Below are 24,930 nucleotides of genomic sequence, written 5' to 3' on the forward strand. Positions count from 1 at the left end.
AGCTTTTGTAAATTTGTTATAGGGGTAGGTAAACATGTATCAAGTAATGCTGCATTAGCAAAATGTGGAAGATACAGTAAGAATATTGATTATGATGTTAGATGTATTACATTTTGGTGTAAACTATTAAGAATTTCTAATGATCGTTATGCCAAACAATGGTATAATTATATACTGAGACTGAATTCTGTTGCTAGGATTACCTGGGTTTCTAAAACACGAAAGCACTTAAATGTGTAAGCACTTGGTTATGTTTGGCTTTCCCAAGATATCGGAAATTTACCATCATTTCTGTCACTATTTAAGCTGGGATTAATTGATTGTCCAAGGCAAAATATCAGTAGCAGTAACATGGAACCATCCAGTCTTAAAGTCCAGTCTTGTTTTAAAAGTATTTTATCATGACTGTCGCTTGACAATCATATTTTAAGAATTAATTTAAGAGACTTAAGAAGATAGTTATGTATGTTAAGATTCAATGCATTACCGTTAGAATGTAGGAAACTATAAACTCAGATTATTTTGTAAGATGTGCAATAGTAACAGAAATGAAGATATGGTCCACTTCCTATTTGAATGTGATATATATGCCCCGCTACGAAAGGTGTCGCCTTTGTATAGCCACACACAGACGATACATCAAGGCTGGTCTAGAGTCATAACACATCAGTCCGTGGTGTAAGTAATGGTAGTCAATCGCTCATTTACTCTCCAGATATCGTAAGCGCTAATACTCTTGGGGAATTAAAAATAAACTAAAAGGACACAACACAATCCACTCCAGACTTCGGCTTGAGTGTAGCGATCTAAAATCGAGATACGTTTACCGGATATATTCTCTTCAACAAAAAAAGAGAAGTAACTATACATGTTGTTTTGGAGTTTATTCAAACATGACGTCATTGCTCAGTTACTGTAAAATCATCACTTTACAAATTTCTAAATCATCCAGAAAGTGTTTGGTGAAACCACAGAGGACTATTGAAGCCACTTGGTCAGGATAAAATGGCAGTATCTCGTGTGTTTCCACCATGAGAATCGATGAGAGCGGTGCCCCAAAGAAGAAAGGAAATGACGTTATGTTTATTCTCTTGCTAAAGTGCAATGTTCAGTTCGTGTAATGTCTGAGGTGACGGATTACGTCGTTCAAGAGTATCCCATGGATGGGATATAAATCGGGTGATCGACAAGGCCAAGGTAACACCTGAACACTGTTTGGCTGGAGGAAGTCCTGTGAAACACGTACAAGGTACGGTTGAGTATTGTCATGTTTCCGCTGATATTGATGAAGAGAACGACGTGAAGTTGAACTGGTCTTCTGACAGAGTCAGCGTGGCTTCCCACAACCAATAGCTAACTGTGTGGTTTGGTCCTGAGATTTGGTCCATGGATTTGGATTTTTGTGGAAGATGATGCGGCCCTTGTGTTTGAACTAAGATGTCTCAACAGCATGTAGACATCCTGGGTGGCGGTGGTAACTCTAAGTCGACCAGAATTTGGTCTGTCATCAACACTCCCAATGTTGGTGTATCGGGTCCATAGGTTTGACATGGTCTGTCAGGTAACCCTAAAGTGCCTTGCCCCTTCATGCTGCGATGCCCGTCCTCGTAAACGGCCGATGGCGTTGTCGTTAATCTTCTGTCAGTCTTTTCATTATCTTGTCGTCTATAGAGGCTTAAAGCATTGCATGTCAATTGTATTTTAAAGCCCACAGCCATAGCTTTAGCTCAAGGTGATACACAATTTCATGAAGCAAGTGCATTTCATGTAGGGTACGTTTTACCGATTCACTACAGACGTGAGTGTAATGTAACGGGCCTTTTTTCCACGTTTCAGTTTTCAAACGTTTTTGTCGTCAGCAACCATTCCCTCACATTTTGGGTAGCAGCATGGATTGGTTTGTGTCAAATATTTTTTCTAAAATTCAAACTTTTCCTATGTATAGTTTCCATTTTTGAAGAGTATATATCTGATAGTCCTGAATGTAACTGGGGGCATCACACCTCATCATTTCTTCAACATCTGTCCCATATTGAACGACATAGGATTAAATGCATGCTAGAAGATTTAATTTGCCTTCAATCTTACATGCTCGATTTCATTAAGTGGCATGTTAAGAAGCAGGCGAATGAGATAAGGCCAAACTTCATGGATGAACAACGTTTTTATACAGATGATGCAACATTTCGATACAGATTCTTGTATCGTTGTCAAGCCAGTATGTCACTTGTCTTATATGGTCATTCAGGCTCATCAGAACAGGTAATCTGGACAGTTAATATCTGCACATAACTGTATCACGTCTTCCCACACATTCTCGCAATTTACCTAACCCATTTCATTGCATATGCCGTGCCTTGATATCTTGATAACAGCAACTAAATTTAAACTTTACCGATTCTTTGCAAATTGTCGCACAATATATCCTCTGTAATGACTTGTACATGCCTTTTATGTTTGCACCCAGCTCATGTGTACATCACTAGCTGTCATTATGATTAATACTGTTGTATCATCGTAAAGGATCGGCATTGATATAAGTATGTTAATGCTTGTTTGTCAATCCCGTCATGGTCACATGAATGAATATGTTTGAAGCATTTGCTCGTGGATTCTTTTCCATCTGGCAATATATCTTCCAAGGTACCCGTGAAGGGTTTAGATGACACATCTTCGCTTGTGTCTCGCGAAGCCATATAACATTATTCAAATTTTCCAACAATGCTGCAAGAACTCATATATGGAATTTCAGTGACATCAAGCGACGAGGCCAGGCATGCATCAATGTACAAGGTGGACATTCGTTACTGACCACTTGACTTTGCTTGTAACCCACTTTTTGTATTGTGGCCTATTTGCATGTGCCAGGTACACTGTTCTTGTTTTGAATATTACCATAACTCGAAACACTTCTCTTTTCATGTCATAAGATTTTATTTGTGGCAGTTATGGTTACAGATCAATGTTTTTCACGAGCAGTCTTTTTTTTAGAGTATCCTGATACGGTTTTGTCAGTAGACTGACATTCTTTTCATCAATGTCAGTTATGTTTAGTTCTTCAGTCTGCTGATACTGAAATGTAAGACATCGTAAAGTGTATTCTCACCTTTGGAAACCCCGCCTTGCTGAGTCTGTCACCAAGAACTTTCCCTATTCCTGGTAGTTTAGTTACAAGCTTCTGTCCAATTGGCTCTGATACAAAGCTACAGTGTTTTTGAGTTGTCGAGGGTGGCATCCCTCCAGATGCTGTAGACAACATTCTGACCTGTTATCAGATGACATTCACTTGTAAATAGCAACCATTTGTTTAATTGTCATTCCTTCTTGAAATCACAAAATCATGTTCGTTTTCTTATTCTTATTTTTATCTTTTTATTGTTCCGAGAAATGCTGATGCTCTATTTTGTGGCCAGTCAATAGAACGTCTTGGATACGACAAACCAGTGATTGATATTGTGAGCAATGATCAACAGTGTTGGAGTAGGATACCACAGTGAACTATGAACTACTACAACCAACTCGGGTTGCTAGAGACCTATCCTAACACCAGAATCCCTCAAGGGTAAAATATTATCCACTACAACACTGGACATCACTCGCCCTTCCAACTGACCACGGGGCTAGTCTCATATTTTAAAATTTTTTGGGGTGGCTAGGAGTGGGGGTTTTGTGGGGGTGGTTGTGTTCAACAGAAAACAGAAATGACCCATTTGGTAGGGGAAAACGTAAGGATAATGATCATCTTTCAAGCAGTTTGGGGCACCCGTGGCGAGCCACCTCCTCGTGGTGGGTGCTGGATAACGCCAAGAGCTCGCCAACACCCCCGTTGTGGACTCGGGGGCGTATTTGGTCCACCAACCCGTTTGTCGTGGGTTGCGGCCCTGTGTCGGTGGAGGACGGAAGTCTGGGGGTTGAGGGCACTGGGAGCCTGTAATCGTGTTCCCTTTGCTCAACACACCCCTTACACCCTTACTTCACCTAGACGGGTGGTTGAATGGGCCCGGTTCAACCAATCGGCTGGTCATGCCGAGCCCTGAGCACTAAATTTCGTTGCGCAATAACTATTTGGCTAGGACACAATGTTGACATAACTGGTTTTAAGTATATATTGTATGATATATGAATTTTCAAATTTGATAAAGTTTGCCTAGATGCTGGTGCCAGAAGGCGATGGCTCATGAGCCAATCTGGTAGGTTGATTACTTGTTTAATCCTTCTGCTGCAGTATATCATCCCAGTATCCTTGGTGCTGCAAGTCGGAGATCCACTTGTAGATAGCTTTGTCTTTATGATACTCGGTGGTGGGTTGGGAGCTGGGATGATGAATCTTACATACATTAACATGGAACCTGAAACCCCCTGAGGAAAAAACGTCAGCTTGATAATGACCAAAGCACAAATGACAGTTATCGACCATTGAAACAGGTAGACTATTGGCCGAGATTTCTAGTGATAGAATCTGTGGATAAAAAACCAATTAAACTCAATCCGTTTGCTGTTTCCAAAGCAGTGTATGGTATTGCAGGAGGCGTGAAAAATATCAGGAGACTGAGATCTGGGTCGTTGCTCATAGAATATAGTAAACGACAACAAGCAACCAACCTGCTGTCAATTGATACGTTGGCCGGATGCCCTGTTTTAGTGTCAACCCATCGTACACTGAATTCAAGTAAAGACATTGTCAGGGATCGAGATCATCTTTTAGAGGACACGACAGAGCTTGACATCATGGTTGAACTGAAAGATCAAGGGGTCACGCACGTGAAACGTTTTACGAGGCGTCAAAATTCTGAAGTAGTTCTCACAAACACATATTTATTGTCATTTGTCTCTCCAACGGCACCAAAGTCAAACAAAGCTGGGTACTGCAGTCTTCCAGTTGAAGTGTATATATCAAAATCCACTGAGGTGCTTTAAATGCCAGAAAATTTGGTCAGGGGATAAATTCTTGCTCCAACCGTATTACTTGTGTTCATTGTGGGGAGCGATCTCATGTTACAGAAGACTGAACAAATAACTTTAAAAAATGTGTCAACTGTTCAGGAAAGCATTCCTCCTCATCAAAAGATTGTCCGATATGGAAGAGTGATATGGAAGTAAATAAAATAAAACATTCTCAATATGATGCTTATCATTATTTTTCACCTCCGGGTCGCTGGGGGATCGTCAATACTTGTCCAACAAGACGTTATTCATAGCCCTGTAACTCTTACAACTAATCTCCAAGCCGTTGCAGTGCTACTTACTCTTCACGTTGCACTTACATTGTGCTCTCTGTATATTCCGCCTTCGTCAGCACTCCAACTATCTGATCTACAATCTCTCTATGATCAACTTCCGAAACCGTGCCTTATAATGGGTGGTTTGAATGGCCACAACCCACTCTAGGGTAGTACAAATACTAACAGTAAAGGTAAAATACTGGAAGATTTTATATCCAATAATGAACTCTGTATATACAATGATGACTCAAATACATATCTGTATCCTGCAACCGGCACCTACTCTTCTCTTGATTTGTCTCTTGCAGACTCTAATCTACTTTATGAATTTGATTGGACAGTCCTCAATGACCTCTGTGGAAGTGACCACTTTCCAACTATTTTATCAGAAATTTCCCAATCTGAAGCTCCATCTTACACAAGATGGAATGTTTCTAAGGCAGATGGGTCCTTATTTAAAACATTGTGCTCATCTAAACTCCAACCTTCATGTTTCGGTCAAATACGTGATAAAATTCAGCGTTTTTCTGGCGTTTTAAATGAGATAGCTGCAGTGTGTATACCACAATCCTCTACAAATCCACATGTACGGAAGCCGTGGTTTAATACAGACTGTAAACAGGCTAGAAGAGCGAGGAAAAGAGCAGAGAATTATTTTCGAAATCATCCAACTGTCCATAACTTAAATAAGTTTAAAGTACTAAATGCGAAGGCACGTCGTACGTTCCAGTCCTGGAGGAACTATGTCTCCTGAATTAATTCACGCACACCGGTGTCCAAGGTATGGAACATGGTTCAGAGAATAAAAGGTAAAGGTTCGAAAATTCTTCATCAGAAAATTATGTTCCTGAATTTCAGAGATACCAGAAGTTACAGGAAAAGAAAAACCTTAATTTCGAATCAAATAATGGTGAAGATTACATTGAAGTGTTTTCCTTACATGAGCTACATACAGCTCTTGAGCAAGCTCACGACACAGCAGCGGGCGATGATAATATCCATTACCAGCTACTGAAACACTTACCTGAACCATGTCTATTGACACTTTTAGATATATTTGACCAAATATGGACGTCTGGAGAATTTCCTCCTTCATGGCGTAATGCCATTGTAGTTCCAATACCAAAACCTGGTAAGGATCATACAGATCCATCAAATTACAGACCGATATCGCTTACTAGCTGTGTCTGCAAAACCATGGAGCGTATGGTGAATAACAGATTAGTTTGGTATATTGAAACCAATAACCTAATAACAAATATTCATTGTGGTTTCAGGAAAAATCGTAGTACCATTGATCATTTGGTACGTTTGGAATCCTTCGTTAAAAATGCTATAGTCAATAAACAACACGCTGTATCAATTTTCTTGGATCTTGAGAAAGCTTATGATACGACCTGGAAGCATGGCATCTTAAAGGATTTACATGCGTTTGGTTTGAGAGGCCGTTTGCCTCTTTTTATATCAGAGTTTTTATAAGACAGGCAATTCCAGTCCGAGTGGGTTCAACCCTTTCTGATCATTCCAATCAGGATCAGGGTGTCCCACAAGGCAGTATTTTGTCCGTCACTTTAATTAGTATTAAAATCAACGGTTTATCCAAGGTTTTAAATGGTTCGATTGATGGATCACTTTTTGTGGATGATTTTAATATTTCCTGTCGTGGTAAAAATATGAATACTACTGAACGACAACTGCAGTTGTGTTTAGATAAAATAAATAAATGGTGTCTTGAGAATGGTTTTACAGTCGAAAACTAATTGTGTACACTTTTGTAGGAAATATAAACCGCATAAGGACCCTGAACTATATTTAAATGGCACTCCTATCAAAGTCTTAAAGGAGGCAAAATTCCTGGGTCTAATATTTGATTCTCACTAAACCTTCTTGCCTCATATTAAATCTCTTAAAGCTAAATGCCTGAAAGCACTGGATTTGTTAAAGGTTGTTTCAAACTCAAAGTTTGGAGGGGATCAGACTACCCTCCTTCACTTATATAGATCATTGATACGGTCTAAACTTGATTATGGTTCCATCGTTTATGGCGGAGCCTGCAAAAGCAACCTAAAACTTTTAGATTCTGTCCACCACCAAGGTCTAAGACTTTGTCTTGGATCTTTCAGAACTTCACCTGTTGACAGCCTTTATGTCGAGGCTGATGACCCATCTCTTGAGCAGCGACAGTATATCACAAAACTATGTTCCAATGAGTCAAACCCTGCATGTGACTGTGTCTTCAATCCTCTCCATGAAGATGTATACAATAAGAAATCTTCCCTTGTTCCGCCTCTTGGTTTAAGAATAAAACCACTTATGTCTGCTGCCGACATTGAGCTGGATCATATAGCTCCCTCCCGTCTTCTTTCTTCTCCTCCTTGGCAATTGGTTAGGCCACAGGTCGACCAAACATTAACTACATTTAAAAAATCAGAAACAAATGACTTACAATATAAACAAGAATATATCAATTAAAACATGAATATAGCAATCATAAATCCTTATTTACAGATGGGTCCAAGGATGGTGGCGCAGTGGCCTGTGCCACTGTCATTGGATCCAGAATAATATCTTCTAGATTACCAGATAATAGTTCTATTTTTACAGCAGAAGCTAACGCCATATTAACGGCTCTTAAATATATTCAAAAACACCCTAAACATAAACAATATATAATCTATTCCGACTCTCTTTCTTGCCTTCAGGCTATTAAAAATATTTCTTGTAAACATCCACTTTTAATTGATATTATTGAATTGTATAATAATCTTGCTACTGGCTGATACGACATCGTCTTTTGTTGGTGGCACCCGTGGCGAGCCACCTCCTCGTGGTGGGTGCTGGGTCACGCTAAGAGCTCGCCAACACCCCCGTAGTGGACCCGGGGGAATATTTGGTCCACCAACCCGTTTGCCGTGGGTTGCGGCCCTGTGTCGGTGGAGGAGGGGATCCTGGTGGTTGAGGGCAGTGGGAGCAGGACCAGTGTTCCTATTGCTCAACACACCACTTCGGCCCTGACTTCACCTAGACGGGTGGTTGAATGGGCCCGGTTCAACCAATCGGCTGGTCACGCCAAGCCCTGTGTATGATTTGTATCCATTTCATCGCACGAATTTAATTTTGGACTTGGTATAAATTTCGGTCTTGACTCTATAGTTCATCAAAAACTTTTCTCATTTTGAATTATGTTGTTGTGATCTTTGCCTAGAGTCTTATGCCCAGAAGGCGGTGGCTCATGGGCCAATCTGGTGGACTAATTATTTTTAATTCCTCTGCTGGAGTATATCATCTGAGTATCCTTGGTGCTGCAAGTTGGAGACCCACTTGTTTTTAGCATTGTCCTTGTGATACTCCGTGGTGTGTGGGGAGCTCGGATGATGAAATACAAAACAAATAACCATGGCTTATGAAACTCCTCTGAAGAAAACCAAACGTCAGCTTGAAGTAGATCCTGTTGACAATGACCTGAGATTGCCCACACCAATCGATTACTGGCCACGTTTTCTAGTTATTGAGACGGAAGATAACACTCCATTGAAATTAAACCCTTTTGCTGTGTCTAAGGGAATCCAGGGTATTGCTGGAGATGTAAAGACTATCAGGAAATTACGGTCTGGTGCATTGTTGGTTGAGTGTGTCAAAAAGCAGCAATCAAACAATCTGTTGAACACCAAAACATTTGTTGGCATTCCCGTCACCATCACAGCCCACAAAACACTCAACACGAGTAAAGGAATTGTAAGAGACCATGATCGATTACTCGCTGACATGTCGGAATTAGACATCGCGTCTGAGATGAGAGATCAGGGTGTACTCTATGTGAAACGTTTTTCAACTCGTAAAAACAATGAAACCTTTAAAACCAACACATATCTGTTTTCTTTTTCTTTACCTTCTGCTCCAAAATCTGTCAAGGCAGGCTACTGCAATCTAACTGTTGACACATACATTCCCAATCCTCTCAGGTGCTTCAAATGCCAAAAGTTTGGCCATGGAGTAAACTCGTGCACCTTGTCTGTTGTATGTGCTCACTGTAGTGAAAAGACCCACTCAACAGAAGATTGTAACAGTACTGTTAAAAAATGTGTCAACTGTACAGGGACTCACCCATCTTACTCTAAGGACTGTCCTGTTTGGAAACACCAAATGGCAATTAATACAATAAAGTTCACTCAAAACATCAGCTTTGCTGATGCAAAAAGACAAGTTCTAAGCTCGGGACAAACAGAAAGCTATGCTTCCATTGCGAAAAGAACTCCTGAAACAACATCAAGCACAGTTACTGTATCTGTCAGCTGTCAGACAGACTTAACTTGGGTCACAACGGATAATCCCAACCTTCTCTCACCCACTACAGCTGCTCAAACAGGAGAATCACTTCCTGGTCCATCTCAAACACAATCAGAAACATCACCCGATCTTGAATCATCTTCACAATCGTCAACAAGGTGTCAACAAAGTCTCACTAAAACTAAAAGTAAAAAGCCAGATTTTGCAAAAAACTCAGTGGCAGAGCCCCAAAAGGGTCAGAAAAAAAAATTCAATTATTCAATAAATATGGATCACTTGAAGACATGGACGTATCTGAAAACGTCCATTCTAGGGCGCATAGCTTGTCGCCCTCCAAAAGAGTGCGGGGTAGATCCCCAATAAATCCCCCCAAAAGATAGTTTACTCCAATAATATTGTACAGTGGAACTGTAGGGGATTGAGGACTAATTTACATGAATTACAGCTATTACTCCAGGATTTTACACCTTCAGCGATGTGTCTCCAAGAGACATATTTAAAACAAACAGATACATTTGACCTTCGTCATTATAATGCATATCATTCTTTTTCACCTCCGGGTGATAGAGCCACTGGCGGGTCATCCGTTCTAGTCAGACAAAACGTTATTCAAAGCCCTGTTTCACTAAATACTAATATGCAGGCTGTTGCTGTGAGACTTACTTTACATGTAGCGTTTACGCTATGCTCGCTGTATATTTCGCCGTCTTCAACGTTTGCCAAAACTGATCTTCAAGCTCTATATGACCAACTCCCGAAGCCCTGTATTATAATGGGAGATTTAAATGGGCACAACCCACTCTGGGGTAGTGTAACAACAAACACTAAAGGGAAATTGTTGGAGGACTTTTGTTCTGACAATGATTTATGTATTTATAATGATGGTGCCAACACATATTTACACCCTGGTACAGGGACCTATTCTGCTCTTGACTTGTCATTGACAAATTCAGTACTACTAAATGAATTCGAATGGTCAGTCCACGATGACCTCTGTGGAAGTGACTATTTTCCTACTATATTAAAAGCTGTAACTCCATCTGATGTTCCTCCATCATCAAGGCGAAATTTTAAAAAGGCTAACTGGGCTTTATATGAAACACTGTGTGCTGAGAAACTTAAACCCGAACGTTTTATTGACGTTCCTGATGCTATTAAATGCTTTTCTGATGAACTGAACTCCATAGCTGATGAGTGTATACCAAATTCCTCTGCAGTTCCACACATAAGAAAACCATGGTTCAACGATGAGTGCAAACAAGCTAGGAAGGCAAGGAAAGGGTCGTTTGCCTGAATTCATAGGCAAATTTTTAAATAACAGACAATTTCAAGTCCGAGTGGGTTCTACCCTGTCTGATCATTACAATCAGGATCAGGGTGTTCCACAAGGCAGTATTTTGTCAGTCACACTTTTTAGTATAAAGATAAACAGTTTATCAAAAGTTTTAAACGATTCAATTGATGGATCGTTATTTGTGGATGATTTTAATATTTCTTGTCGTGGTAAAAATGTGCATACCATTGAACGGCAATTGCAGTTGTGTTTAAACAAGATTAATAAATGGTGTCTTGAAAACGGCTTTAAATTTTCCAAATCGAAAACTAACTGTATACATTTTTGTCGTAAATATAAACCACATAAAGACCCTGAACTATCTCTAGATGGCACACCAATTAAAGTTGTGAAGGAAGCTAAGTTCTTGGGTCTCATTTTTGACTCACACTTAACGTTTTTACCACATATTAAATCACTTAAAACTAAATGCCTGAAAGCACTTGACTTGTTGAAAGTGGTTTCAAATTCAAAATGGGGAGGGGATCAAGCTACCCTTCTCCATCTATATCGATCGCTCGTGCGTTCGAAACTCGATTATGGCTCCATTGTCTATGGTGGAGCCTGCAAAAGCAACTTAAAACTATTAGATTCAGTCCATCATCAAATTCTGAGACTTTGTCTTGGCTCCTTTAGAACTTCACCTGTTGACAGCCTGTATGTCGAGGCTGATGAACCATCTCTTGAGCAGCGACGTATAAAATTAGCTTTACAGTATGTAACAAAACTATATTCAAATGAGTCCAACCCTGCATATAACTGTGTTTTCAATCCCCTGTATGAGGATTTATACAAAAAGAAATCTTCTTTTGTTCCGCCTCTTGCTTTAAGAATAAAACCACTTATTTCTGCTGCCAGCATTGAGCTGGAAAACATAGCTCCTTCCCGTCTTCTTTCTTCTCCTCCTTGGCAGTTGGTTAGGCCACAAGTTGACCTAACATTAACGACCTTTAAAAAAATCAGAAACGAATGAATTACAGTATAAACAAGAATATAATCAACTGAAACATAAATATAGCAATTATAAATCCTTATTTACAGATGGGTCCAAGGACGGTGGCGGAGTTGCTTGTGCCACTGTCATTGGATCCAGAACAATATCTTCTCGATTACCCGATAACAGTTCTATTTTTACAGCAGAAGCTAACGCCATATTAACAGCTCTCAAATATGTTCAAAGGCACCCTAAACGTAAACAATATATAATCTATTCCGACTCTCTTTCTTGCCTTCAGGCTATTAAAAATATCTCTTGTAAACATCCACTTTTAATAGAAATTATTGAATTGTATAATAATCTTGCCACTGGCCAATACGACATCGTCTTTTGTTGGTTACCCAGCCACGTAGGTATTTCCGGTAACGCAATGGCCGATCTTGCTGCCAAGGCAGCACTCAACAAATCTGTGACACCACTTCTTATTCCATACTCTGATTATAAAGCCAGCATTAGAACTTACATCCGTGATCTGATGCAGAAGAAGTGGGACACCCAAGTGGGCATAAATAAATTACATGCAATAAAACCCTACATTGGTTACACCTACTTGGGTTGTCAGTCCAGATTTGAAGAGGTCATCATGCGGCGATGTCGTATTGGCCACACCAGATATACACATGAATACCTTTTGAAAGGTGAGGATCCTCCGTTCTGCATCCCTTGTGATGAAAGAATCACAGTCAAGCATATCTTGCTTGACTGTGTTGAGTATTCCATCACAAGGGATCAGTATTTTAATTCACATACTATGAAGGATCTTTTTAACAGTGTTAGTCATCATTTAATTATTGCATTTTTAAAGGAATTAAATTTGTTAACCGAACTGTAAATAGATAAATATTTTAAAATTGGAAGATTAAAATAGTAACTCAAATCGTTAGTGGCTGTACCCTCAAAGGGGGTTGAAGTACCGTAAAATAATTGTCGCCCTGAGAGGGTACGTAAGTCCAAAAACATTTGACGTAAATTTCAGTTTTCCAGCTTTTTAATCGTAGAATAAGTGTGTTTTTACTTTATGGCTAGATTTGTCTAAATTGCTAACAGCTGAGGGGATGATGTAAATCCAGCTAGGGTCCATGCAGGAAGCAAATGTACTGTAAGTCCCGATGGTCCTTAGTATGGTGATCTACCTTCAGTTGTTGGCAACCTATAGCTCATTTTTATATTGTACTGTCCTCTATAGATACATTGTTTTAGGTCTATTCACTAGTTTTATATTCTATTCTGTGATATTCTAGTCAGTTTTACTGTCCTTCGTTGACAGGGTTTTACAATGTCCGTGCTAGTGATTCATTTGTATTTTTATAATTCATCGTTCTCGTCACGATATGGCTGCAATACTGCCGATGTGACGTTAAATACTAACTCACTCACTCACACTTTTGTTGGTTACCAAGCCACGTAGGCATTTCTGGTAACACAATGGCAGACCTTGCTGCTAAAGCAGCACTCAACAAATCTGTGACGCCACTTCTTTTTTCCACACACTGACAATAAAGCTATCATTGGGTCTTACATCCGTGATCTGATGCAGAAGAGGTGGGACACTCAAGTAGGTATGAACAAATTACATGAAATACAACCCTACATTGGTTACACCTACTTGGGTTGTCAGTCCAGATTTGAAGAGGTTATCATGCGACGATGTCGTATTGGCCACACACGATATACACCTGAATATTTCCTTAAAGGTGAAGATCCTCCGTTTTGTATCCCTTGTGATGAAGGAATCACAGTCAAGCATGTCTTGCTTGACTGTGTTGAATATTCGGTTCAAAATGCATTCCCGTGCTTCAAATACTCAATAACACCCAGAAATTGGCCAACACATGATGTTTATCTCCTAACTCACTCACTCACTCACTCATGCAGTTTGGGGAACAGACCACCCCCAAGACAAGAACATCGAATGAATTCTAAGCATTGCTAAACATTCGTAAAAATGATCCGCTGTAGTTTAACAATCTAATCTAACCTACCTTTTAAAAAATTGAATTCTAAAGAGTGCATTCTCACTGCATAATTCTTACTGTAATAATGTTTGTGATAATACGGTATGTGCTGGGTGATAAGGTAGATATGTATTGTCATTGTCGCCTTCGACATAAATGTGCTGCTGAACATATACGCTTAAAAAGGCAGGGGAACTTCATCGGAGTATATAATCGTATCAGTGATAATAATAATGAATGTTTTTTATGACCATAGTTGTTTGTACAGTTATTGCTCTGGAAAGGTGATTGGTAGATGCATGCATTTGCGACTGATTTTCATTTTCAAATAAAACTAAAATAAAATACGGATAGGAACAAACACTACTTGTGTGATTCAAGATGAAAATTTTCAAAATTAACAGTTTACAGTGATTTCTCGACCTTCTTAAAAACTGGCAAAATCAAGAATGTTCGTGTATGGGGCTACTGTGTTGTGCGCGTGCATACCGTGCGTTTAGGGAGTTTAGGGATTGACGGATGGTGATGAAATGGTAGTACTTTCATAAGATGTCTGTCTTTGAAACGTTTGTTGAAGCTTATACTTCCTATCCAAATTGACAATACAGATTCCCTTTCTAATATTTTAAGAGTGTAGGTGGGAAAATGGATTGTAATGTCAGACGCGTTTCCCGTTGATAATTTAGCTTTATCATCCGTGCTTGGGTAATGAATGAAGGATGTGTGCAAGGGGAAAAACTAACTCAGGTGTCAGACTGCCAGCGCTCCAGTCGCTGGATACATCGCCAACGCGTGTGGAGATTGGAGGATCGTACTTTCAGCGGGCCATGGAGACAATGTTATGTGGCAAAACTATTTTACTCGCTGTTCCTTCGACAAGCACGCGTTCCTGTCGAGTAAATTCTCACTCTCTCTGTCTTCTCCAGGTTACGTTTCAGCGACGACTAGAGTGTGTATAGACACGAACACAAGGTTATATGTAAAAACTAGGAATTTAAAACTGTAACTGAAGCCGTGTTCGAAATAATTGTCTGCAGTTTACCCGTCTGACAAGTGATAATTTAGGATCGGATCATGATACCTGAATCCTGAATTGCTGATTTCAGCGACAACATCATCCTAAAAAACATCAACAAATAGTCAAATGCACGTTTTTACTGATAACGACTCGTAAGCAGTAACGTCACTGGTCACATTCTGAAGTGCTAGGGTAAGACCCCAGTGATTCACCACGGGTAGAAAGCAAATCCGTGGCGGCTAAGGAGGGTTCAGGGGTTTCACGAAGTCAGAGATGATGGACAGATAGATTTGCATGCATATGTGGCAGAGGGTGAAGAGGATGATGAGGCCCAAACAGCTCAAGACTCTAACAGCTGCCTATGATAATGATGGCAACATTTTAGATGTTGACAATTATAATGTTGAAGATTCTGTCTGTGATAATGACTGAAGTCCTCAAGACAATTTCATATGAAGATAATTTGAAAATGTATGTGTGTTGTTAGAATGTGTCCCATCAATGTCAGAGGCTCAGATAGTCTGCAGCAACTAATTAGTGAAATGAACTATTCTCATATGCGTTGTTTTATTGTCTATAAATTATCATGGATTATTCGGGCCAGTAAGGTGTCTGAAGGGCTAGCGACATGTTTGGGTCATTTGCCCCACTGGTTAGTGACAGTTTGAATCTGTTTCTAATACTGACCTGAAAAGAGGAAAATGGTTCAGTGTCAGGAAACGAAATAGGATTTAACAAGAAATATCGTAAATCAGAACACTTTTAGAGTCTTCAGCTGTTTGGGCCTCAATACCCGTCGCGTATCACCGAATGGTCTCAAACATATTTTGTTACTTGTGAAATCATAGAGCTGATGGTAACATATGACTTTAAATTTGCTTCTTGTTGTGTCTAAATTGTTATCAGACATCAGAAATTCTTTTTAATGTCACAAAATGTTTAGGTATCATAAAATACCTTAAAGTTTTGATACTATAAATCAAATTTCTGATAATGAACTATTTCGAGATATCGATACTTATTTCGTGACATCATGAATTTGGATGTTTGTGACATCAATTATTTTTGGATATAATAAATCAGAAGGTTTATCGACGATGTTCGTAAGGAATATGCATTTATTAGCTGCCACATCAAAGAGGAGGTCGCCGAGAAATCTTCACACAACGGAGCTGTGTCCCTTATATGTTCTGCGCATCGTTTCTATACATTCTATTATCATACATTCTATTTTTAATTGATCACAAACGCTAGTAAACTGATACACTTTCAAGTCAAAACAATATTACATCTAATAGAACACACTTGTACTAGTTCCGTGTATAATTTTGAATGGCAGAATTGTACGGTCCGATAATCCATTTTAATTTTAATAGCACTCACAACACCTGTCAACGGGTAATTGACGCGTTGCATGTGATCGACGTGATTACATGCAATACTTTGACGAAATGATGAATGAATACGTTGGTGAGACGAAGGCATAGTTTGTTCAAACTTCTTTAGTTGGTTTCACAAGACATGACAAACAAGTATACATGAATAAGGTGAGCGGACTTCCAGCTCAACCCCAGGGCCTTTCCTGCGAGCGGCATAATCCTGCTCGCGGTCGTCCCTACAAAGACAGCCGGAATGCCGGTCTCCACACTCACATCTCACATCTCACCCCTCACCTCTCACCTCTCACCTCTCACCTCTCACCTCTAGTATAGATGTAAACATACATATATATACAGTTTTTAACAACAATGGACAGCTAGAGAAACAATAGTACTGCCTTCTACAGTTGTTGTGATGACAGACACAGCCAAGGGGATGACCAATAAAGGCCATAAATGTCATTTAGAGTAATTAATGGAAGTGACAAAGTGGAACAAAGTAGCTGACAAAACAATGTACTCTGCGGTAGTGATAAAGATCAAGATTGTACACTGAATAATAGTAACTAAATATCATATAGCCTGGCCACATAGTTTTTGTCTGTAGAAATATTTGGACATGGCTGTCCTGAAGTAGACACTATAACACACCATATCACACTGGTAAGGTCTATGATTGTGAAGGGGTGCACCTTTGTCAGTTGATTGTCAACATGTCGCAACAGCCTAGACAAGGTCGCCGTGTAACATTCTCTGCTCCACTATTTAATGAAGTGGACTCTACCTGCGGTTTGTGCCAACTGATAATGCATATGTTGAGTAGTTCAGGTCAAGCTGCACAAACTATAATAGCGCTCAAAAGCTTTCCTGGAATTTAGACAAAGGGTTGGTTACCGAGAAACTGGTTCGACAGGCGTGATCAATAACAGTTGGACAAGTGCTTAACGCTGAGCGTACTTGTCATAGTTATTCATGTGAAATTCCATGGGAGACTATAGACCCCGGCTCAGACAAACTGAGAACAACTGTTACATTGGAAAAAATGTTCAAAATCGGATTTATATTTATGCTCTTCGTAATCTGTACCAGCTGCCAAACAGTTATCACCATTTTTAGCGGTATTTACGATATTACTCCGTCCAGTGGAGTAACACACACGCACGCACGCACACACATACATACACCCAAATACACACACACACACACACACACACACACACAGAAAGAGAGAGAGCGAGAGAGGGGAGGGAGGAAGAGAAAGAAGAACAGACCGAGGATTCAATCCGTTCTGTATGTCTCTCTATCTCTATGTTTGAACGCACATATATATATGGGGTCCATCTGTAGATAGACCGAACAGGATTTGAAACAAACTCATTGGCATTTCGTGTGTCCATCGAGATAACATGTAGTCGCCGCATCAGGCTCGTGGGACCATGAAGACAAGTTTATGTGGCAAAACTTTGTTATTCACTGTTCCTTCAACTAGCACGCGTTACTGACGAGTAAATTCTTACTCATTCCCCCGGTAATGTTACATGGACGACTAGAGTGCGTATAGGCGCCAACATCTTGTGGATCCTATACCTGCTATTGACTGGCGTTCAGTGCCTCTTTCCTTGATTTGCAACATGATTGATTGGTGCCAAGAAAACCTCTTTCATGGTTACTAATGTACCACGTACATAAAGTTCGATTAAAGTGCCTAAAGAGAGGTTACCATATTATAATTTAGCCTGTTTTAAATAGATACTACTTCATGTTATAAATCTACGTTTAAGTGAAGCTATGAATTTTTGTAATCCTTAGCAAAGTGTGAGTAGTATATTATAGTAATTGCATTGATAAAAAGCGCTTTATAAATGTATATGTGTATGTGTGTGTGTGTGTGTGTGTGTGTGTGTGTGTGTGTGTAATATGTTGAAAATAGAAAGATTTGAAATATGACCATAAGACACTGTTGAAACTTTGTACAAAGCGTTTGAACACATTCACTGTTTGCTGTCTTACCAACTTTTTATTGGTGAAGGGATTAACACATGGTTGAACTTCGTACTTAATGCTATTTCGCTCATATGACGACGTTTGTGTGGTGTGTGTATCTCGGACTTAAGCTGATTTGTAATGCGAGTTCACTGAGATACCATGCATGTTACCCCACTCAGACACATTATACTTACTCAGACTCCCAATTGTACTCATTAAAGTCGAGCGCAAGGCAGGAACTAGACTAGCAACTAGTCTATGAACACATTTCACAAGAAAAAGCTCATGGTAAAAAATAAAATGAAATAAAATGAAAAGGAGCCCTGAGGCTTTTTTTTCATTTTCTAAAGCTGTGGATATCTAGACTTGTCACATTTTGCGTGGGCTTTCTTGGATATATCTGCTTCAGACTCCGTATGACAGACTATGCAGGTACCATCTTTTAACATATTTAGGTATGACGCTGCCGGGTATTGAATCCGCGACCTCGCTTTCTTCAGGCGGACGCTCTAACCACTACACAACGGAGGCACTCAGTTCTTTATATATGACTTCGGTGATTCACGACAGTTGTGTCTGTTGATTTCACTGTTAGAGTTACGGAATTCACGAAGTAGTCGTGTCGCTGCTGCACGCGGTACGACCTACACTCGTTGTCTCACCAGTTGCTGCTGTTTAAGTTCTGACAAGTCTACATAAAAGTTTGACCAAACAGGATTCGTAACAAACACATTAGCGTTTGGTGTGGCCAAAGGAGACAACTCTATAAACCGCTTGCCACCGCGCAGACTGATGGGCCACATGACCCCCAAAAGTGTGTATCAAACATAATATTTAATAACTAATGCATATCCTTTCACTTGAAAATTAAGATCATGCACGTCATGCCCCGTCATATTTAGATAATTTGTAGACCCTAGAGTATGTGTATGGTCCTGACAAAGGATCACAGTGGCTCTGATGCGTTTCGCATTATAGGACTTCTCATTATTATGAGACTTCTAATTATTATCATCACAACTAGAGCAAATCTTGATTTCAATCCCAGGACCAGCGATTCCTTGGATCCCAGTGTATGTTCGACTTATCAGTTGTTGTCGTTTCAATGCGCGATGTGACAGTCTGAGCCGGCAAACACCCTTACATCCTGGTCATAAAGGAGGCATAACCATGGTAACATATGTCCTGCTTTGTCCTGGCCACGTGCAAGTCTTTGAAAGGAAATTTGGAAAACGAACAAAATGAACTTTCTTAGTGGATAACAACTTCTTTATCCTAATAAATATAAAATGTCATCAATCAAAACTGTCATAAAAACACCAAACAACTCTATTTTTTATTTTTAAGAACCCAAGTTACAAGCTTGTGGCAGCAGTCAGTAAAATCAACACTTGACGAATAGTTGACAGCATTTGATCTGTGCAAGTGGGATGTAATGACATATATAAGCCAAATCAGTGAACCTGGCCACATGATCCCATCAGTGTCCTTATGGCAAGCTTCTGAAAACATCAACCTGGATCTTCTAGAGGACAATAGGTGTCAGCCTCTGAACATTAACTTGAGTTACTGATGATATACAACCACAAAATACACATTAAAAAGCAAGTGAATGCTAGGCTCTTTCTCTATGTAATCAGTGAAAACAACACAGATGCAATAAGACGAATGTATTGAATATTGCCACAATGTCAAAAGAAAAACTCACATTGAATAGATGTCAGATCTGACTGCGTATCAGATCGGTTTGGTTTATCTAATATCAACACGAACAGTTATTGCGCTTCAGCTTACATTTTCCCATAGAAAGCTTTTCTGTGGTTCTTGCCTTAGGATCACAACTGCTCAGTCTGTTCATGTACAACTTTTCAGACTGTGTCAGACAAACATGCATAATTATGTCATCTCTGCCTGATGGTATTTTGAGAACAAACGGTAGTTTATCATTACTGTGAAATGTTAAGGAATTGGGGTTCTTCTAGGAAAATTGTCGGGTGGAGCTTTGAATACCATAAATTCCATACTACTATTTCATATAGTTATGGGTCCAATATGTCTTATGGTGTTTTCAAACCGACCAAAGCATGACAGACAAGAGAGCTACATAGGCTGTACCTTAGACATAAATGTTGTTCACAACAGATATTCAGTTCCTTCACATTTTGTCCAAGACACAAGAAACCACATCAACACCACCCGTAAACGTTCAAACAGAAGAACATTGCGTTGTGCAATTCAATTCTAAGAAGAACAAAGTAAGAGTATGCACAAGTACATGTGGCGTGATATGGTAAGGCACGTACTTCACATGTAACTATCACACCAGGTTTTCAGTGCCATGTAGCAAGCCTGTGCCTGTGGTTCATTAGCACGACATGTTGCCTTCAGCCAGCCCTTGAAACGGTTTTCATCTTTGTTCATCTCCAAGAACTTGCCCAGAACATTGTACGCCTGGCAAAAGAATAAATTGTTGGCGGTGAGAGGTGAAAAGGAGTGAAGTGTTGCTACAAAGTAACAGACTATAAACACAAAGCCAGATTTTAGTCCTAGCTTCAGTTTATCGTGCATACCACATGAGTAGAAATATCATGGTTTACTTATCATAATTGACTTGTCTGTATTCATTGATGTTACATAATTAATTCACTTCAACAGAAATGTTGAAAATGATCAAGATGACTTTAATTATCCTTGATATATTGAAGAGACAGAACTTTCAACCTAGTTCATACTTAGAATGACATGTATTAACTGTACCTGCAGGTCTACATAGGTAGACATTGTAAATACAAGTGTCACAGCTTATTGTGGCATGTGGTATGATCTTGTAAACGACGCTTTCTGTATAGCCTCATAGGTGTTAAGTTTAAAGTGAATGTGCTCAGTGAACGAAGTTGTGTATTGCATACTATTGTTAGCAGATATATAGCCAGGCAGACACATAGGTGTCAATAAAACAGACATTGTGTTTTTCTCTGTGACAGGGGACGGCTTACGACAATCATTATTTTGTTCAACGTTTCCACAGACAGTACAAGACCAGTGTATTTTTATTACTGCAGACTGAAGATGGATGTTATCAAAAGAAACATCTCTTGTTCTCCAACTTCGAGCAAAGAGAGAATCCTTGAACGCATCACATGCTGTGTTGTTACAAGTTACCTTGACGGTTCAAGCCGCGAGAACATAATCACTGCGCATGCTTTATGGGTGCAGCGCAGCACAGCTGTTGAAATCACGTTTCAAGCCAGCGCTTGGTTAAACTTAGTGAATCGTTTGAACTCCGACTTCGCGGGGTTAATTTTGAACTTTTTCAAGTTGAATTTACATTATTGATAATTTGTGACTATAAGTTCATACCAAAACGCACGATGTCAATAAGTTTTGAGCCTTGCATAGAAAAACACAAAATATTGGTATGAACCACATTTATTTTTCAACATAGTCCCCTTGTGAGTCAAGACACTTGTTCTTTTCTGCCAGTCGCTGATGCCATCTCTGTAGAAGGCGCCATTTTGGTCCTCAAACCAAGCCTCAGTAGCAGCAATAAGCTCATTATCATCCTGAAATCTACTACCATGCAAGTGTTTCTTGAGATTTGGGAACAGATGGTAATCACTTGGTGCCAGGTCTGGAGAGTAGGGGGATGCGGCAAGATTTCGTACCCGCATTCCTGGACAGCAGTGGCTGCAACGCGAGAGGTGTGTACTGGAGCATTGTCTTGATGTAGAAGAATACCACGTCTGATCTTGCCCCAGCGCTTCTCTTTGATTGACTGTTGCACTCGCCTCAACAAGTTAGCGTAATATTCCCCATTCATTGTTCTTCCTTTTGGAAAATAATCTATGTGGATGACGCCTTTGCTATCCCAGAAGACTGTCGCCATTATTTTCTGCACTGATCTGGAAGCCTTGAACTTTTGGGCCCTGGGAGAAGTGACATGTTTCCATTCCATGGATTCTTGTTTGCTCTCAGGATCATAGTCTTGGATCCAGGTTTCATCACAGGTTACTAGCCTAAAGTGAAAATCTTCTGGATTCTTGTTGTATCTGGTTAGCATGGAGTTGCTTATGGTGACCCTTGTTTGCTTCATTTCATCTGTAAGCATTCTTGGCACCCATCTTGCGCACACCTTAGACATGACGAGATGTTCATGAAGAATTGTCTCGATGGATCCGTATGAAATGCCTGTGGTCTCCTCTAACTCGTGAGGGTGATTCGACGATTTTCAAGCACAAGTCTATGCACTCTGTCAATGTTTTCCTGACTAGTGCTTGTTGTTGGGCGACCTGGACGGGGGTCATCTTCAAGACTCTCTCTACCATGCTTAAATTCATTGACCCATCGTTTGATGGTAGCAGATGAAGGGGAAGACTTCCCATGAACTGCTCAAAGCCTTTCTTTAATGTTCTTCGCCGAGTTTCCTTCAAGAACTAAAAACGTAATTACTGCTCTATACTCAATTTTATTCAGTTTCACTGCCAGTTGAGGAGGGGGGGGGGGGGGGGGGGGGGGGGGGGAGAAGAGAGAGAGAGGGAGGGGAAGGGAGGGGGGTCTCTTTCTGTCAATGTGAGCTGTTCAATAACTTCACATCAGCTACACCCGGAGGTTCAGTACCATAGGCTGTGACACCTGGGTATGAAATATGCTCAAGGCTCAAAACGTATTGACATCCCCTCGTATCAGAATCTGCAAAGTTGTGTTTTGCGTTGAATGTGGCCTCCAGAGGAGCAGAGGGTGTGACTTGTGGTGGCAAGCATGTAGATGTGGAGTGAATCGCTTGAGCTCCGATTTGACGGGGTTTTTCTTTCATCGCGAAGCCATATAACATTATCCGAATTCTCCAACAATGCTGCAAGAACTCAGACATGGGATTTCAGCGACATCAGGCGACGAGGCCAGGCCTGCATCAATGTACAAGGTGGACATTCGTTGCTGACCACGTGACCTTGCTTGTGACCCACTTTTTGTAGTGTGGCTTATTTGCATGTGTCAGATACATTGTCCTTCTGATGAATATTACAATAACTCGAAACACTAATCTTTTCATGTCATAAGATTTTATCTGCGGCAGTTATGGTTTAATGCTAATCCTTTTCCCTTTCATTATTTATTTCTACAGGTACAGGTCAGTATTTTTAACGAGAAATCAGTTTATTAGAATATCTTCATATGTTTTTGTCAGTAGACTGACATTCTTTTCATCAATGTTAGCTATGTTTGGTTCTTCAATCTACTGAAATATAAGACATCGTAAAGTGTATTCTCACCTTTGGAAACCCCGCCTTGCTGAGTCTGTCACCAAGAACTTTCCCTATTCCTGGTAGTTTAGTTACAAGCTTATCTCACATTGGCTCTGATACAAAGCTACGGTGTTTTTGAGTTGTCGAGGGTGGCATCCCTCCAGATGCTGTAGACAACATCCTGACCTGTTATCAGATGACATTCACTTGTAAATAGCAACCATTTGTTTAATTGTCATTCCGAAATGATAACTTTCATGTTCGTTTTCTTATTCTTATTTTTATCTTTTTATTGTTCCGAGAAATGCTGATGCTCTATTTTGTGGCCCGTCAATAGAACGTCTTGGATACGACAAACCAGTGACTGATATTGTGAGCAATGATCAACAGTGTTGGAGTATGATAACACTGTGAACTATGAACTACTACAACCAACTCGGGTTGCTGGAGACCTATCCTAACACCAGAATCCCTCAAGGGTAAAATATTATCCAATGCAAAACTCGGCATCACTCGCCCTTCCAAATGACCATGGGTGTTTCTCATAGTCCCAGAATCCCGACAGGAAACAAACACTGACAACTGTGTGATCTAAGACGACTGCGAAACTTAATGGTCTACAGTGATTTATTGTCCTTCTTGAAAACAGTCAAGATAAAATTTATTATTACTCGCCCGTTGAAGATACTGCAGTGTAATATTTTTACGGCAATATTGCATTAGTGTAATACCTCTTGACATATAACGTCAAAATGGTTCAAAGTTGTGACGTCACAATGCTAATGCCGATGTGGCAATTTTACTAGCCCTTGCTTACTAGCTGAGAGTGATCACACTGTAGGGAATTTCGCGGCACTTTCTGTCAATTTATGTTGGCAAGTAATAAACAGAATACTAAACTCGCTTCCGTGAAATATCATTTATATTTATCTCGTTAAAGATTTAGTATCACACTCGCTTTCGCGCGTTTGATACCAAACCATTAACTCGTTTAATAAAAATGGTATTACACGGAAGGTCGTTTAGTATCCTCTATACGTGACACCCCATGCACGTGACACCCCATGCACGTGAATGGGGCTACTGTATTGAAAATGGGCACTCCCATTTGTAGGGGTCGTGAGATAGAAAAATGGTGGTGCGTTCATTAGATGTCTGTCTTTGAAAAGTTTGTGAACGCATACACTTCCAATCCAAAGAGTTCAGGTTCCACTACATTTTGGGCACCCGTGGCGAGCCACCTCCTCGTGGTGGGTGCTGGGTAACGCCAAGAGCTCGCCGACACCCCCGTTGTGGACCCGGGGGGATATTTGGTCCACCAACCCGTTTGCCGTGGGTTGCGGCCCTGTGTCGGCGGAGGAGGGGATCCTGGTGGTTGAGGGCAATAGGGACCTGTAACCGTGTTCCTCTTGCTCAATATACCACTTTGGCCCTGACTTCGCCTAGACGGGTGGTCGAATGGGCCCGGTTCGACCAATCGGCTGGTCATGCCAAGCCCTGTGCATGGACT

General features: G+C 40.2%; 1 protein-coding gene across 1 annotated transcript in view; it reads left to right on the plus strand.

Annotated features, from left to right (window-relative positions):
• The window catches only part of LOC137294674 (alpha-soluble NSF attachment protein-like), a 282,044-nt gene extending 267,608 nt beyond the window's left edge, over nt 1-14,436 (plus strand). Inside the window, exon 10 of the transcript XR_010957527.1 lies at nt 14,425-14,436. The gene's annotated coding sequence lies outside the window, so the exon portion shown is untranslated. The remainder of the gene's footprint in view (nt 1-14,424) is intronic.
• Nucleotides 14,437-24,930: the final 10,494 nt, after the last annotated feature.

The sequence above is a fragment of the Haliotis asinina genome, chromosome 8 (genome assembly GCF_037392515.1).
Source record: "Haliotis asinina isolate JCU_RB_2024 chromosome 8, JCU_Hal_asi_v2, whole genome shotgun sequence".
Lineage (NCBI taxonomy): Eukaryota > Metazoa > Mollusca > Gastropoda > Lepetellida > Haliotidae > Haliotis > Haliotis asinina.